At 41.5% G+C, this 11,298-nt stretch overlaps 1 pseudogene; it reads right to left on the minus strand.

Annotated features, from left to right (window-relative positions):
• Window positions 1-853: 853 nt before the first annotated feature.
• On the minus strand, window positions 854-8,498 carry LOC115458950 (annotated as a pseudogene).
• Window positions 8,499-11,298: the final 2,800 nt, after the last annotated feature.

Below are 11,298 nucleotides of genomic sequence, written 5' to 3' on the forward strand. Positions count from 1 at the left end.
ACTCGATCCAATGAAAACTCAGGTATAGCTGAAAACTGGTTTCATCTAGTTTTGACATGGAGCATGGTAACTGGTCACATGTTTAATGACATCATAAGACTTTCTGTCTTGACATCTGCTGGTAGATACACATCCATAAGGCAATCTTACAGGATTACAAGAGTCTTTGTCTGAGAGTAAGTGGGCTTCTTTTGTCAGATTAGATAGCTAGATGGGCTTTTCAGTCTGAGTGTTTCACTGTCTTTGGTTAACTCCAGTCTTTGTGATTGCTGTCCATCTTCAGAGTTTTGTTCTTTGGAGATGTATCTAGATTGTAAGCTCTTTGAGCAGGGACTGTCTTTTTTTGTGTATGGTGTACAGTGCTGCGTATGCCTTGTAGCGCTATAGAAATGATAAGTAGTAGTAGTAGTAGTAGTAGTAGTAGTGTTGATGGGCTTAGGTATCCACCCAGCTAGTTTTTGTTATCAGTAGTTTCCAGGGGGGAAAGGGGAGATGAAAGCCAGACCAGTTTATCTGATTCTCTCCCAATAAGTCTTTGCAGCTGTATTTTTTTTATATATACATTTGTATCTGGTCCCCAAAATCAATAACTTTGACAATTAAACTCATATCGTGCTACACTTATTTTGTAAAGCTTACTTAGGAGACAAAGGTTAAGTTTTATTATTATGGATTACACATTTGCTGTCCAAAGGAAGGTATTTCTTCTCTGTACTCCTGTAAAAGGCAGCACTAATGAGATTGCAGAACGTTTCTTTGAAGTTTAACCTTTGGTATAAAAACTACACAAAGAGATACCTTCACAGGTGATGTCACATAAAGGTTTGGTTACATTTAATAAAGCAAACACCTCTTTTACTAAACACATCTGACCATTTGTCAGCCTAAGGAAAAGGAACAGAACAGACAGGGTTCACCCGCTATCTGACGCACAATTAAGTCATAAAACAATTATGGCGAAGCCTTCTAATTCAGGAGTGATTTACCCAAGAAATAACGAACCACTTCCATAACTCCAAAACACATGCAAAAATGACATGGAGTCTCAGCTCTGGTCACATCTCTAACAGTAAAGAATCCTGCTGGATTTGGAAGGTTTAATATGTGGGCTACATAAATTAGTTGCATTCCTAGTATCCTTTGAATTTATAAGAAGGGGTACAGACTTATCAAAGGATATTACAGTGCATAACAAGAAGCATCATTCCAGATGTTAATCCTCTAATCTGACCGTATGCTGTATGAGCTTAAGAATGATTTATAGCTCCCAACCAGTTTATTATCTGATCTTCTCTGGTATAAAGGCTACACAAGGAAAAGGAAAACAAACAAATGACCTACACAGGTTCTAGCCACTCTACCCCACAAGACGTTTTTTTGTTGTTAATTATTATCGCTCCTTCTTTGTAAAATGACACAGAAAAGTAAAGTTCTGCTGCCCTCTGATGGACTTGCACCCAAAGAGGTCAACGATGAAGTTGAATTTTTATTCCCTTTTGTAACCAGATACAGAGCCTGAGTATGTAGCATGCAGCTTGGTGAGGTGTATTCTCTGACAGGCGTTTGCCACATTCAGATCATATAAATGGTTTCACTCCATCATGGATTCTCAGATGCTTTGTAAGAATTGCCCTTTGACTATAGCTTTTACCACACTCTGTACAAGCAAATGGTTTCACACCTGTATGTATTCTCTGGTGCAAGGTGAGCTGAATGTTCCGACTGAAATTTTTACCACATTCAGTACATAAAAATGGTTTAAATCCAGTGTGGATTCTCTGGTGAAGAGTGAGGCTTGCTTTCCGACTAAAGTTTTTACCACACTCAGAGCATATGAATGGTTTCACTCCTGTGTGGATTCTCAGGTGCTTTATGAGATCTGCCTTCTGTCTGTAGCTGTTATCACACTCTGTACATACAAATGGTTTCACACCTGTATGCATTCTCTGATGCATAGTGAGATGTGTGTTCTGACTGAACCCTTTACCACATTCAGTACACTGAAATGGTTTCTCTCCTGTGTGAATTCTCTTGTGAACAGTGAGGTGCGCCTTGTTATTGAAACTTTTAGCACACTCAGAACACATAAATGGTTTCAGCCCTGTGTGGATACTCTCATGCACAATAAGATGTGCCTTCTGACTGAAGCTTTTACCACACTCAGAACATGTAAATGGTTTTATTCCTGTGTGGATTCTCTGGTGCTTTGTGAGGCCTTCTTTGAACCTGAAGCTTTTATCACATTCTGTACATAAAAATGGCTTCGAACCAGTGTGGGTTCTCTGGTGCATAGTGAGATGGTGCTTGTGGCTGAAGCTTTTACCACACTCAGAGCATGTAAATGGTTTAATTCCTGTGTGAATTCTCTGGTGTCCAGTAAGATGAATCTTCTGGCTGAAACTTTTACCACACTGAGTGCATATAAATGGTTTCTGATTTACTTTGAGGCTGTCCTCAGTGATGCTTTCACCACACTCAGTAGATAGAGATGGTTTCACTCCTGAATGGATTCTATGGTGCATTGTGCGTTTTGCACATTGGGCACTATTATCACTGTCAGAAGATGTATATACACTCTCATCTCTTTTAACTTTCTGGTATTTTGAGACGTTTGTTGTCTTACAAAAGATTTTTTCAGATTTAGTACAAGTGATCGATTCCACACCAGTTGGAGTTATTTTATGTTCTGTGAATGTATTCATGCGACTGGAGATTTTCTTACATTCTGTACCTGAAACTTGTTTCTCTCCTGGGTGGAATTTAGCATTTCTTGTAAAGTTTTCTTCCTGTTTGGACTTTTTGTCACAACCACGATATGAATATATTCTTTTATCAATGTTGTTTTTCTGGTGTTTTGTAATATCTGACTTATTAATAAAGCTTTTCCCATATTGTGTAACTGTACACATTCTAGTTTCTTTATCATTTTTCTGGTGTTGCATTAGCTCTTTCGTCCTACTGAAACCATTCTCATAACACAAAATATTTGTCTCTTTTATGCATGTTTTATGTTGTCCCTGTAGTTCTCCCTTTTGATTGTAAGTTTCTCCACAGTCTGTACATGTAGATGATCTTTCTTCAGCATCAGATTTTTGCCGTATTAGAGCTACACAATTATTGAGCGATCTCTCACAAACATCGCATAAACATCTTTGGTCTTTCATCTGATTTCTCTGCTCTTTGCCTGTATGTGTGATAGTTCCGGTCCCGTGTACACATAGAGCTGAGCTTCCTGTTGAATTTTTTGGTTTATTTTCTGGGATGCACTGATGTTTTCCCTTTTCTCCCCAATTAGAGTAGAAAGATGTTTCTTCATCATCTCTTTCTGAGAACATATTTTCCCCTTCAGGCTTCGCGCTGAGCTTCCAGTGATGCATCTCTAGATTACTGTTTCTAAGATCATCATTTTCTAGATTAAAAAAAAAAGAATATTGGGCATTATTGTAGGAGAAGAACATTTCAGTAATACAATACCCCTTTATAAATTTGCCACCCTTCTTTTCTGGAAATACATTTCCAAGCTGATCACTGCAAGAGATGCAGATAGCATATATGATCGCATTCAAGTCAATATTTAAAAGCACTTTTTTGGTTTTCCCACATAAAGTATAAGAAAAGCCATGCTGAGCTGGGCCAAGCTCTGTCACATCCAGAAGCCTTTCTTTCACAATGGTCTGTCTGGGTCACAAATGCCCAGCAGATCCCCAAAAGTAGATTTACTTCTCTTGACTCATTTTCAAGGATGAGCAATGGCTCTTCCAAGTCTGCCTGATCATAACATTTTTATGGACTTGCCAAGCCTCTCTTGAAGCCCTCTGTATGTGGCATAACCTAACCACATTCTTCAGCAACTGATTCCACAACTTAATTATGTATGACAGGTAAAACAAACTTTCTACGATTTGTTTTCAAGCTGCTGGCCATTGGTTTCATAGAGTGTCATTTTGTTTTGTGTTGTTTGAAATGTTAAATAACTGTTCTGTGTTTAACAGCCTTATGTAAGGAGACACGAATTATATCATCGGTTTCTGAACCCATGGAGAAAAATGGTACAGAGAAAAAAACCCACCAAAATCTTATGTATTAATTGGAGAAAAGTATCTCTACCAATAAAAAACTGTTCGGTACATCATTAAGTAGTTAATTATCTAAGCACTCTTTCACAATGAGTTCTTCTAAACTGACCCATCCCAAAAAATGAAAAAAATAACTGTACATAGTGGAATTAGAAAAGGTACAGAGAAGGGCAATGAAAATGATAAAGGGGTTGGGACAACTTCCCTATGAGGAAAGGCTGAAGCATCTAGGGCTCTTCAGCTTGGAGAAGAGGCGGCTGAGGGGAGACATGATAGAGGTCTATAAAATAATGAGTGGAGTGGAACTGGTAGACGTGAATCATTTGTTTACTCTTTCCAACAATACTAGGACTAGGGGGCATGCGATGATGCTACAAAGTAATAAATTTAATACAAATCGGAGAAAATATTTCTTCATTCAACGTGTAATTAAACTCTCAAATTCGTTATCAGAGAATATGGTAAAGGCGGTTAGCTTAGCGGGGTTTAAAAAGGGTCTGGACAGCTTCCTAAAGGAAAAGTCCACAGACCATTATTAAATTGACTTGGGAAAATGCACTGCTTATTTCTGGGATAAGCATCATAAAATATATTGAGCTGGATTGGCCACTGTTGGAAACAGGATACTGGGCTTGACGGACCTTTGGTCTGTCCCAGTGTGGCAATACTTATGTACTGTACTCACCTGAGCAGCTGCTTTTCTCAGTTTCTTTTTTCACTGATTCCAGCTCATCTTTGATGTATGGCTCTTCCCCTCGGTCCATGCGGGATATAACATCAGGGGTGACAATTGAAGTGCCTGTTTCTAGGGCAAGAACAACATATTAGATTTCCCATAATCCTTTTGGGGGCGATTTCCTCAAATTCAGGACTTGGTGAATTCTTTCTTCTGGAAGTTTTCTAACATTAAAACTTGAATTAAAAAACAAAAAATTCAAACCTCAGGTAAAGAAGAAAAGTTTTGGCCCCTACATGTGTCAGGAAAGTCATGTAAACCCATGCCCCACTCTATCTGCCCTGTGGCTGCCTATGGCCTGCAGGAGACAGGCCCCATATGCTAAAGGTTTGTAGCGTTTGTGCTTTGGATGAGTCGTCCAGTACCTGGAATCAGGATTCTAAGACTTCTAAGAGTGGATGGCTGGTATCAAAAGAGTCGGTTTTCCCCGAGTCCTGTGGTAACCTCTTGCACCCCAGAACTGATGAAAGGACATTGTGTTCAAAAATCATCAGCATTACTTACCATGTACTGTACATGGTAACATGAAGTGGTATTTACAAAAAATTAATCAATTAGGTTAAACATTGACATAAAGCATTCACAATAGTTGTTACAAGGCAAAGGGTATTTAAGGATACACACTGCAAGATGTACACATAGTTCAGCTGGTGGCCAAAGTGAGATGTTAGCTTCTCTTCTGCAGTTCCTTAAGTGCTCTAATGGAGAATAAAATCTTTACTTGGGGTGAGAAACCTCTCAACCACATGGTCTCTGAGGCTATGCCGAGTAGAACCTTTTCCGAGCCCTGCAGGAGCCAGGGCCAGTCCAGCCACTAGGCAACTGCCTAGGGCTGCAGCTTCTGGGGGGGTGCAAAAGAGCGGCTGTAGTCAGAGCAAAACAATAGTTTCTGACAACTATACAAACTCAAAGAAATAGTAGGGTATACAGTAGGGAGGGTGGGCAGTTTTCAAACCCAGATTATTTATGTATGGGGAAGGAGAGAAGAGAGAGAGAGAAACATTATATTCAGGAAGGGAGGCAGGGAAGGAAGAGAGATGGACGAGGGGGTGAAGGGAAGGGTGAGAAAGATGCTGGACCTGGGGGTACAGAGGAGGGAGAGATGTTGGCCCTGGGGGTAGAAGGAAGAACATACAAACATGAATAGGGGGCACGCAATGAAGCTACTAAATAGTACATTTAAAATGAACCTGGGAAAATATTTCTTCACTCAATGAGTAATTAAACTCTGGAATTTTTTGCCAGAGAATGTGGTAAAAGCAGTCAGCTTAGCAGGGGTTAAAAAAGGTTTGGATAATCTCCTAAAAGAAAAGTCCATAAGCCATTATTAAGATGGACTTGGGAAAACCCACTGCTTATTTCTAGGATAAGCAGCATACAATCTGTTTTACTGTTCTGGGATCTTGCCAGGTACTTATGACCTGGATTGGCCATTGTTGGAAACAGGATACTGGGCTTGAAGGACCTTCGGTCTGTCCCAGCACGGCAACGCTTATGTTCTTATGATGTGCTATTAGACAGCATTTCCGTCCAATGGGAGCCGCCGGTGACGTCACCTATATGTAGCTGACACATCCTGCTTGTCCCAGGAGAAAGAGGAGTTGAACCACCACAGAGCTTCAAAATGAAGAAGAGGGATCTGCCTGCATTTGCAGACTAAGGCTCCTCTTGGTCTAGTACAGAATCACACCCGGCCTGAAAGCCAGAAGAGACACAGAGGGACTTCCAAAGGAAAAGAAATCTCCACCACTAACCAGAGATAACCTGTACAAATTTCACTCAGTGGCTGGGAGTAGGAAAGATACAGTCCCCGTCAGCTGTTTTACAGGCCCAGCCGTCTTATCTGTTCAAGGACAGGACATGGAGACATTTGCAGGCAGACTGTCGCTTCTAAAGTCACAAGCAGCAGTTCCCAGCAATACCTAGTGCCTTTAGCTATAGATATTTCTTTTCCGTGTTACTAAATCGATTTTTCTGGGCCTACTAATTTAGGCTTCAACAATGACGCTAGGCTTATTAATCTATATTAATAAAAGGGGCCAGTCTATGTCAAGTGTTCAGCGCTGCGTGCGACTGGTAGCGCTATATAAATGCTATTAGTAGTAGTAGTAGTACAAAGCTATTAGGGGATCCTAGGCAAACCTTTTGCCTCCCAACTGAAGTCTTTTCTTTCTTCTGCGTAACCCTGGTAGTGCTTTAGAAATGTTAAATAGTAGTAGTCCTATGTTTTCTGCAGCTGTAGAGACCTCTAGTGGCTGTTTTCAACACTGCACTTTGACTAAATGCTCCACAGTTCTAGAACAAGGGGAGGGATCTCCTGACAAATGAAGTAATGGTGGGAGGAGAACCTCTTTGGAGGGAAACGTGATTGGTACAAACCTCCAGCCTTGTCCGAGTTATTTATCGTTGGCTTCTGCTTCCACAGCCATCATACCACTGAGCAGCAGTGTTGCCAGGTGGGCGGTTTTCCGCGACCCACGGCGGGAAATTTTTGCCCGCCGCGGGTTGCGGTTTTTTGGGCTTGTTTTGGGTCTTTTGGGCGGTTTTTTAAGCGGTTTTTTTCGGCCGCGGGGGCGGGGTTAATGACGTTTGGGCGGGGTTAGTGATGTTTTGGGCGGGGCTAATGATGGGGAGGTGGGGCCGATGACGGCGGGGGCGGGGGTGTCAGGGGCGGGGGTGTCAGGGGCAGGGTTTGACTTTGGGCAGGTTTTGGGCTGGTTTTGGGCTGGTTTGGGTGGGGAAAAATTTTTCCACCTGGCAACCCTGCTGAGCAGGGGTTTTTATTTCAGCAAGTATGCACTGGAATACCGGCACCTTTTTTTCCTGCTTCCAAAAAATGTCCTATCTACCCCATTACACCTCTCACTCAAAATCTCCCAGCTTGTGGGGTTTTTCCCCTCAGTGCACCAGCCTTCCCCAAACTTGTGACCCTCAGACTCAGACGCAGCCACCTTCCAGGTAGAGCTATGCTGGGTTACATAGTTGAATACATTGTACTGGCTGGGAAAAAAAGCCCTGGTTACCCCACCACTTACCCAGTGAGCTGAAGGTCTCATAATTCTCCTTCATCACATCCATGTAAAGTTGCTTCTGTTGTTCTTGTAAATGCTCCCACTCCGCCTGGGAGAAATAGACAGCAATGTCCTCAAAGGTGACTGGGTCCTGAAACACAGACCACAGAAATACTCAGCACCTTCTGAATCACGTTCATCAGACACATCCCAGCCACAAACAGGCAAATTTTCAAAGCACTTAGCCTTCCAAAGTTCCATAGGTTTCTATGGAACTTTGGAAGGCTAAGTGCTTTGAAAATATCTAAAGTCACATAACACATAGTCCCAGAACAGGATTATATCAACTAGAAACTAGTTACACAAAACATCTGGTACATAGAGTCCCTTTCTCTAATTTCTTCTCTTCAGGAGGCGCTAAAAGTGCCTCTTCTCAGCCTCAATTCTGCTCTGGGTCTTACTAACGTCAGGCTGACTCTGCAGTGTCTCAGGTTAGAAAGATGCAACGTGTTTGTATAGAGAGGGCAGAAAGTTTGGGGCAATCTCCTACCTGAGCAGAAGCTCCTGCAAGCATTTTCCTCTCTGCTTTTGCTGTTTTGCAAGATTATAAATAAACAGGGAAGGGCTCCTTCTGTGACTAGGGGAGAGCTGTGTATTTGCTTGTCTGGTATTGGCGCCTCTCGGCAAAGCTCAGGAAGTGAAGCTGGATCCTCTTTCTCAGTTCCTTCCTCCTTCTTCACATCCTCATTTCTATATTCTGCATTCTCAGCTGTGACAATGCAGGATATTGTGGAACCCAGAAGAAAATTCCTCAGTGATCATGCTGGGGAGACAAGGAACAAGTCTGATGAGTCAGCAATGCAATCGATTTATTCACTGTTGAGTACAATATATTTGCCTAGGCAAGGAACAGATTCTGAACAGAGAGAGAGAGAGAGAGAGACTCTAACTGGCTACTTAAGATGACAAATGGCTTTAAGAAAAAGACAAAGAATAGAAAAAGAGGATGCAGACATTCTGCTGATATCAAGATATCTAAAAACTTAAGAATACATGATGAATTTTAGGGTGAATTTATCCCTCCTCCCAAATACCAATGGGCCAGCCACTTTTAATTTGTTAGTGGGAAATAAATCACCCGAGGCTACGTGCAGTTGAGAAAGCAATTCAAATCTTTTATTAGTAATTTACCAAATACAGATACAATTGGCAATTGCTTTGGGGAGAACGGTTGTTATACAAAGGTATTCGCAATCTAGATCTCCCTAGAAGTAGGAAATACAATCACTCTTATACCTTCATGGTGGCAACAAATTATTCATAGGTAATACACAGTGGCGTTCCTGGCCTGGATGGCACCCGGGGCGCAGCGCCGATGCGCCCCCCCCTCCGGTGAAATGACACCCCCCCCCCCGGGTGCACGCCGCTGGGGGGGGGGGGTGCCGCGGCGCGTGCTTGCTCCTCCAAGTTCACTAAACTTTGTTCGTTCGCAGCAGCTCCCTCTGCCCCGGAACAGGAAGTAACTCAGAAAGACTAATAATAATTTTTCCTAGAAATGCTAATAATATTGGTTCTTCTAGGAATACAAAGCCACCTTCCTTTGGAGTTATCAGGTTCTGCAACTGCAGAACATCTGTGACCACTATGATGTTGCGCTATGTTAATCTGTCTGTCCACCTACGCCCATTCCTCATTCTAGCTTGCACTTAGGTTTCTCAACTGATCATGTGGCTTGGTACGGATCTGAAGCTCAGGCCAGTATTCCACAAACTTAGGGCCTGTTGGCTTTTAGGAGGACTTGAGCCCTGAACCAAAGTAAAGACAATGGTTCATGATATACAGTGATTGACATTATAAGTCACAAAAAATACACACATGAGCAGATTCTTCATATAGATTTGAAGTTCAAAAATTTAAGCTAAGCAAAACAACATCTGGCCATTGCTAATTATCATATTTAGAGCTATAGCGCCTTTGAAACACTATCAAGTTACAAAGATGAATAACCTTGAGAAATAGCAAGTCCTAAAAGAGACAAGATATAGCTGTCCATATGAGATATTACAACAGGTGGGGACTCTGGGGCATAGGAGCCAACTTTTCAAAATTATTGGGGGTGCTAAGCCCAATGGAAATTACCCCTCCCTGGACACATACAAGGAATTTTCTCAATACTGGGGGTGCTCAAGCACCCACAGCACCCACAGAGTCGGCTCCAATGCTCTGGGGTTATTCTTGGAGGAACATCGGTGTCCTTGAAACAAGCCTTGCTTCTCTGTAATTACCAGCACTATAGTTATATCAAGCTTCTTTTCAAAGAATATTATTTTTCTAACTTAAAGCCGGTAAGCCTGACGTCGATGCTGGGCAAAATAATGGAAACTATTATAAAGAATAAAATTACAGAACATATACATAGATAAACATGTGTTTGTCAGCATGGGTTTAGCCTCACCAATCTGCTTCATTTCTTTGAAGGAGCGAATAAACATGTGGATAAAGTTGAGCCAGTAGTGTATCTAGATTTTCTGAAAGCTTTTGATAAAATTCCTCATGAGAGACTCCTGAGAAAATTAAAGAGCACGGGATAGGAGGCAAGGTTCTGGTGTGGATTAGAAATTGGTTAGTGGACAGAAAACAGAGCGTGGAGTTAATTTGTCTCAATGGAGGAGGGTGAACAATGGAGTGCCACAGAGATCTGTATTGGGACCGGTGCTATTTAACATATTTATAAATTATATGGAAATCGGAATGACGAGTGAAGTGATTACATTTGCAGATGATACAAAACTAGTCAAGGTTATTAAAACATGTGTGGACTGTGAAATATTGCAGGAAGACTTTAGGAAATTAAAAGACTGGGCAGCCAAATGGAAGATGAAACTTAATTAATGTGGACAAATGAAAGGTGATGCACATTGGAAAGTATAATCCAAATCGTAGTTACCTGATGGTAGGGTCCACTTTGAGGGTCGGCGCTAAAGAAAACAATCTGGGTGTCATTATAGATAATACGCTGAAATCTTCTGGTCAGTGTGCGGCAGCAGTCAAAAATGCAAAAAGGATGATAGGAATTATTAAGAAAGGGATGGTGAGTAAGACCGAAAATACTATAATGCCTTTGTATCGCTCCATGGTATGACCACACCTTGAGTATTGTGTTCAGTTCTGGTCGCCGTATCTCAAAAAAGATATAGCGGAATTAGAAAAGTTTCAAAGAAGAGCGACCAAAATGATAAAGGGGATGGAACTCCTCTCGTACGAGGAAAGGCTAAAGAGGTTAGGTCTCTTCAGCTTGGAAAAGAGACGGATATGATTGAGGTCTACAAAATCCTGAGTGGTGTAGAACGAGTAGAAGTAAATCGATTTTTTACTCATTCCAACAGCACAAAGACTAGGGGACACTTGAGGAAGTTACATGGAAATACTTTTAAAACAAATAGGAGGAAATATTTTTTCACTCAACAAATAGTTA

Source organism: Microcaecilia unicolor, unplaced genomic scaffold (genome assembly GCF_901765095.1).
Source record: "Microcaecilia unicolor unplaced genomic scaffold, aMicUni1.1, whole genome shotgun sequence".
Classification (NCBI taxonomy): domain Eukaryota; kingdom Metazoa; phylum Chordata; class Amphibia; order Gymnophiona; family Siphonopidae; genus Microcaecilia; species Microcaecilia unicolor.